Below are 5,725 nucleotides of genomic sequence, written 5' to 3'. Positions count from 1 at the left end.
CAGTCAGCACAAAATTTTGTATGACCGAAGTCATGTACTGCAGATACACAGGAAAGAAAAAGAGTGTTAAAGCAACAATGTTAAATTCATGCCTACTCAACTAATTCGCATCTTGACCTTTTCTTTTTATGAGTTTTGAAATGTGTGCATGCAGGTTATCAAATTCATGTGATTTTCACTCAGGTTTCAAAAGTCAATAAATACTCAGGCAATGAATTGTAGAGGTTTGTTTTATTATATCTTTGGCGGTACAATAACTTGAGCCGATATATACAGAGCACAAAGTAAGGGCTACCTCAGAAAATTTCAGATCTTATCATTAAAAAAAAAAAACCTTTATTCAAGAGAGCTCTACAAATGCAAATCATTGGCCAATGCAGTGGCCATTGCACAACTCTCAGTAGGTTTGAAATGTAAATGATTTCATGGCATGGTTGAGATATTTACACTCTCAGATAATAGGTCAGTGAAAATGACTTTGTTCTTCAGCAGGCATCAGCATTCCCCATCAGGACAGCACAAGAGAGGCTCAACAAGTGCTGATACCGAAGCCCTTGAGCTTGCTTGAAATGATGAAAAGGACGGAAGCAGCAGACTTCGACTCTTTTATTACCGAAGCATGTGAATGTTTTAATGAAAATGTGATAAGTGTTATAGAGCAGCGCACTTCACAAAAATCAGCTAATGCAGAATGGCACAGCTACCGCAGAGGTATTGCTACCAGTACTGTTTGCCATTCATTTATAACGAAGGCCAAAAAACTCGATTCTGAGCCATTGCCCCACAATCTGGGTGGCTTGTACAATGCAGTACTACAACAAAGTAATTTTCAGAGTAAGGCTATGAAGGAAGGCACAGAGAAAGAAAATGAGGCAAGAAAAATGTATATAGCACTGATGGCAGCCGACGGGCACAGTGTATCTGTTAAACAGACTGGATTCGTCATCATGAAAAACTTTCCTGTGATGGGGTGCTCTCCAGATGGTATAATTAAGTTTGTTTGTGTTGCTCTGCAAAAGAAGCACTTTTAGAGATCAAATGTCCACAAAAGGTGGCCAATTCCTTCAGCAAAGATAACCCCAAACCCACATATATGACCCAAATAGAAGTGCAAATGGGTATTCTTGGTATTCTGAGATGCGATTTTTTTGTTTACCAATCCCGAGAAATGTGGAAACTGTGTCCGTAAAATTTGATCTGGAGTACTTTGATAACTGCCGTAGGGCTGTCTATGTAATTTACAAGGACTACCTATTCAATGCTCTACGTGCAGATTGATGCTATTGTGTTAATTTCTTGCGCCAGAATCTTTTCCCAGTTTTTAAAAGATGTTGGACCAACTAGCTCGGCAACATGCTTTATTGATGCTATCGTGTTGTAATAAACATGGCAGATGTCAGCCTTCCACTACAGAAAATCATGTGATTTATGCACATCTGCATCTCTTACTGTCACATAGTTTTGGAACAGTGCGTCACATTTTATTGTCAGAGGTGCTTTGGAGACACAAGGTAATACATATATAGATATATATACAAATATATATATAGATATACATGAAATACATACACGGATCAGAAATCTAATCATCTTAGTGATGCCCACTCCATGACAAGGACCACTGCCACTAGCCTTTAATTAGCCCTGTTCTGCTAGTTGCTGCTACATTATGATGGCTTTTTTCATGACTGCATCTGTTTACCTGACTATGCTGCCCATTCCTTAAGTACTGTTTTCCCGTAACAAACTATCATTTATCCTCTTAGATACTTGCGCTTCCAGGCTGTCATCTTTTTAGCATTGCCCTAATCATTTCCTTAATCATAGCTCAATCTGATTTCAGTCCTTTTCATCGGCCTTGTAGTTTGCATTACAAGTCAGTAGTAACAAGGCACAAGTCATGCCTCATTATTATGGGCCCTGTCATTTTGAACAACTTGAATTATAGACAGTTATTCTGAAGGCAAGACCTTTTCAATGTTTTTATGTCTCATTAATATGTAAACTTGAACAAACAATAGAGAAGAGAGAAATGCACAGGGACACTTGGGGCCCATTCATTTTTGTTCCTTTAATGGATGTTGAACTATCTGAATTTTGAGTATAGGCCTGTTTAAGAACATAACTGCAAATGTGAAAATGAATAAGTGATTAGTGCTCTTATTTTTGTGATGTCATGCTTTAGAGTGTGAAGTGGCTCAATCAGCCAATCCACCTTTACATTTTTGTACAGGGATAGCTGTGAGGAAAACTTTCTGAAGATTGTTCAATCTAGGAAGCCAAATTCAGTCTCCTTCAGCTGCGACTGTGTGTCGATACCATGTATGTGAACACTTTCAGAAATTTTCATTTACCACAATACGCCATAAAGCTATGATAGGCCCCTAGACACTTGAAGTTGCACCGCATTACTTCAGTCATATCGGGCATACGGGGTAATTTTCTTGTAGTTTCAAAACCCAACTAACTTCAACTTTGCTGGCCACCCTTATGCACACAACCCGACTAATCAAAATGTATTTTTTGAAGAACATTTTTCCTTCACAATTCATTATTATGGACGACTTGCTTCACGGGAAGTTTTGCTTGGTTACCAAACTGCCAATATTAATGAGGCATGACTACATTACATTTGAGAGACACCATAAAAGTGCTATTCATAATATAAGAGTGCCTATGAAATGCTCTCTATGTCCTGCAGCAAATACAATACTCATCACCTCATCCTAAGCAGAATTTGGCAAGAATTTCTGCTCACTCAGGATAGGCCTCGACAAATTTACAACTGCCGCAAGCAAAAGAACTATCTCATCGAATACAGGGAGAAGCTGGAGAGGAAACTTTTGCAATATTTTGAACGCTTTTAAACGCTGAATTACTCTTTCTACATGTACACGAGCTCGAGCTATTGCTTGATTGCGATGAGCCTCACATTCTTCCAACTGCTTCCTCTGTTTTAAGAAAGGAGGCCTCTCCATTGTCACCTTTGCCTCATTGCAAAAATTTTCAATCAAGAATCCCTTGTCGACCATCACATGATCTATGTATGCCATGCACATGTTCAAAGCATCGGAACGAGCAGTCAGCTGGGTATCAGAGCTGCGGCCTCCATATGCATGGCCAACAATGCTTATAAACCCACTAGGAGCACACCCTACAAGAATTTTCAGAGTGTAGCCCTTTTTGTAATGGCTATACATCAATAGCCCAGAAGTAAGGCCGCCAGGTCTTTCAATGGGCACTTCTGTGCAGACAAGAATGACTAGTGTTCTTGTACTGCTTGAAATACACTGTGAGATTTTCCATTACCGATTCTTTTGAAGGAAAAAAGACTGCTTCAGCGAGTGCTCGTGAAAGAATACACACGGCATTTCTTATAATACTTGCAACAGTTGTTCTGTGGATGAAAAACAAAACAGACAGGAAGCTAAAGTTGACATTGTGATACAACTTGGTAAACACCATCAACACTGTGTCCTCGTCACTCAGTGCAAACCCTCTTGGTATGCAGAGCTTGAGGAGAGCTGAAAATTCAGCAATAATATTCCTCAAGAGCTGCCTGCAGCCTAGCCCTGTCAATATACGAATTTTCTCCTCATCCTGTATGAGCTCGAATGATAGCAGGGGCTTCTGTCGAACACGTTCAAAAGGTGGAGTGGCCTGTACACAGGCATCTCTAAGTCTTCCAGCCTGCATGCATACCACTGAGGCAAACTGTTGCAAAATGCTATCTGGGGGCACTGTAAAGAAAGATATCTAATATATTTAACATTGTCACAATAAAGGCACTCGGTACTTTCAGGTATAACAGAGCTCCGGATGCTACCAGCATCATGTCAGCCAACAAGAATGTTTAAGCACTAGTGCACCATCTCCCAAAACAACAGTTCTGGCAAACTAAGTAAAGCATTAATTGGGAATATGTCATGCTCTATTGTGCTCTCACTGCAGAATGCCTACAAGAAACATGAAACATCATGAAAAATGAGCTAATTGAGGTCAAAATGCATTTGATTTAGAAATGGCCATTCTGTTTTAAAATAAGTAACATATGAGGACAAGTAACCTAGTGAGGCACGTAACAGGTAATAAAACAATCAAAATAGCAGCAACATAATATTTTAATGACTGTGCTATTTGGATATTTACCTTGCAGACTATCTGACATCTAGTACAGCTTGTAGCAAAGAGAGGCCCAAAAATTTCCAAAAGCTTTCAAGTTCTTTAGTGAATATTTGCCACGAAAACAACACCCAGCTGAATGACTTTCTGGCTCTTAACCAAAGCAGCAGTTGTTTTCTGCACTCTGTTAAAGCAGCTTTTAATAATAAAACATCAAGATAAACCCCTTCCTAAGGATGAAAACTCTTTCAAACATGCCTGTTAGTAACATGTAAGTTGAAATATGACTTATGAATATTCATCCAAGAGCCTTAGTGAACCTAACAGCTCAAATTTGATTACTTAAAACATACCTTCCATCACCGCCTCTTCAAAGGCGTTATCCAAGGGTCCTTCATGAAAGCACACATCGGCTGTACGAAGACCAAAATTTTATTACAAAGCACTTTCAACTGCACAACTGCATGCAGCAAAAAGTAACAAATATATCAATGGCATAGCAGTTTGTCATGCAAGTTTATGATCTGCATGCCGATGTCAGTCTACTTGTTCAAGGCCTACAAATTATATTAAAAACATACCTTCAATCACTGCCTCCACACTGTTAGTATCGGAACAGCCTTCACCAGCACATATGTTGCCTGCAGCGACCAGAATTTGGTTAGTGACCATTCAATTATTCAACATATCGAAGTTTCTCTTGTTTTGAATTCCCCTTAAAAGTTCTTTTCAGTGACATACTTCAAAACAAAAGCCAGTCACTGAGTTAGCAGTTTCACACACTGCACAAAACTGATGCGGTACCTGTGCTAGGGCATTTAATTTGGGCAAGTTCATACATCAACACAGGATGGCAAAGAATTTGATGGCACAAAAGACTGGTGTCGTGTTCTTCCTTGCCTCGTAAGTTGTGGTTTTCCTCTTCTTAAATACGTCTTCAAGTAATAATTGCATGCATCCTTAATCTGCTAGATAGATTATTTCAGTTGACATTGCAGTATACCTTGGTCTGCTGTCACCTCGGAAGCTTAGACAAAGTGGCCATCATTCACACCAGAACTACCTGCACTGTGCGAGTACATTCCACATAACAGTGGCCCCATTCTTAAGTAAATCAAAATTACCCAAAGTGGATGTCTTGAAGGAAAGAGTACTGTGGTAGTAATATTTTCATGATGTGATCCTGCTTACCTACACCGCTGTTTGTCATATATTCCTGTAGTTCCAGCTGATTTTGGTTAACCGTTCTGCTCGCTGTAAAAATCGATTAATATTGAGAGAGATAAAATAGTTTAGCAGCATTTAGAATCAAACATATACCTGGTGGCTTGCGAGGCAGTTTTGGGGCGTCGAATCGCCTTTGTGGCAAATTCTGGGAAGGCACAGCATTCTTCTTCAATATTCTTCGCCGGTACGCTTCAAAACAAGAATAAGCATCACGACATGATTTGGGATGAACTCCAAAGCAATTCACAAGATGCGACCTAACTGTATTAACCCTTTGTAGGGCAATGGGACATATACATCCCACTTTTTACGCCGCAGAAAAGGGCTCTTCAAAGGCATTGGGACGCTTGCATCCCGTTTTTTACTGTGCTGCCAT

The 5,725-nt window shown here is 39.7% G+C and overlaps 1 pseudogene across 1 annotated transcript; it reads right to left on the bottom strand.

The window, feature by feature from the left end:
- Positions 1 to 2,095: 2,095 nt before the first annotated feature.
- Positions 2,096 to 5,176, bottom strand: LOC146174580 (uncharacterized; annotated as a pseudogene). The gene is made up of 3 exons (XR_014701894.1): positions 4,704 to 5,176; positions 4,476 to 4,535; positions 2,096 to 3,740 (listed from the first exon to the last, which is right to left on the bottom strand). The product of XR_014701894.1 is annotated as an uncharacterized LOC146174580 (transcript).
- Positions 5,177 to 5,725: the final 549 nt, after the last annotated feature.

The sequence above is a fragment of the Amblyomma maculatum genome, chromosome 11 (genome assembly GCF_055883805.1).
Source record: "Amblyomma maculatum isolate TAMU_Amacu chromosome 11, ASM5588380v1, whole genome shotgun sequence".
NCBI classification, from domain to species: Eukaryota; Metazoa; Arthropoda; class Arachnida; order Ixodida; family Ixodidae; genus Amblyomma; species Amblyomma maculatum.
Note: the sequence above shows the minus strand (reverse complement) of the source record. Positions and strands in the feature narration are given on the sequence as shown.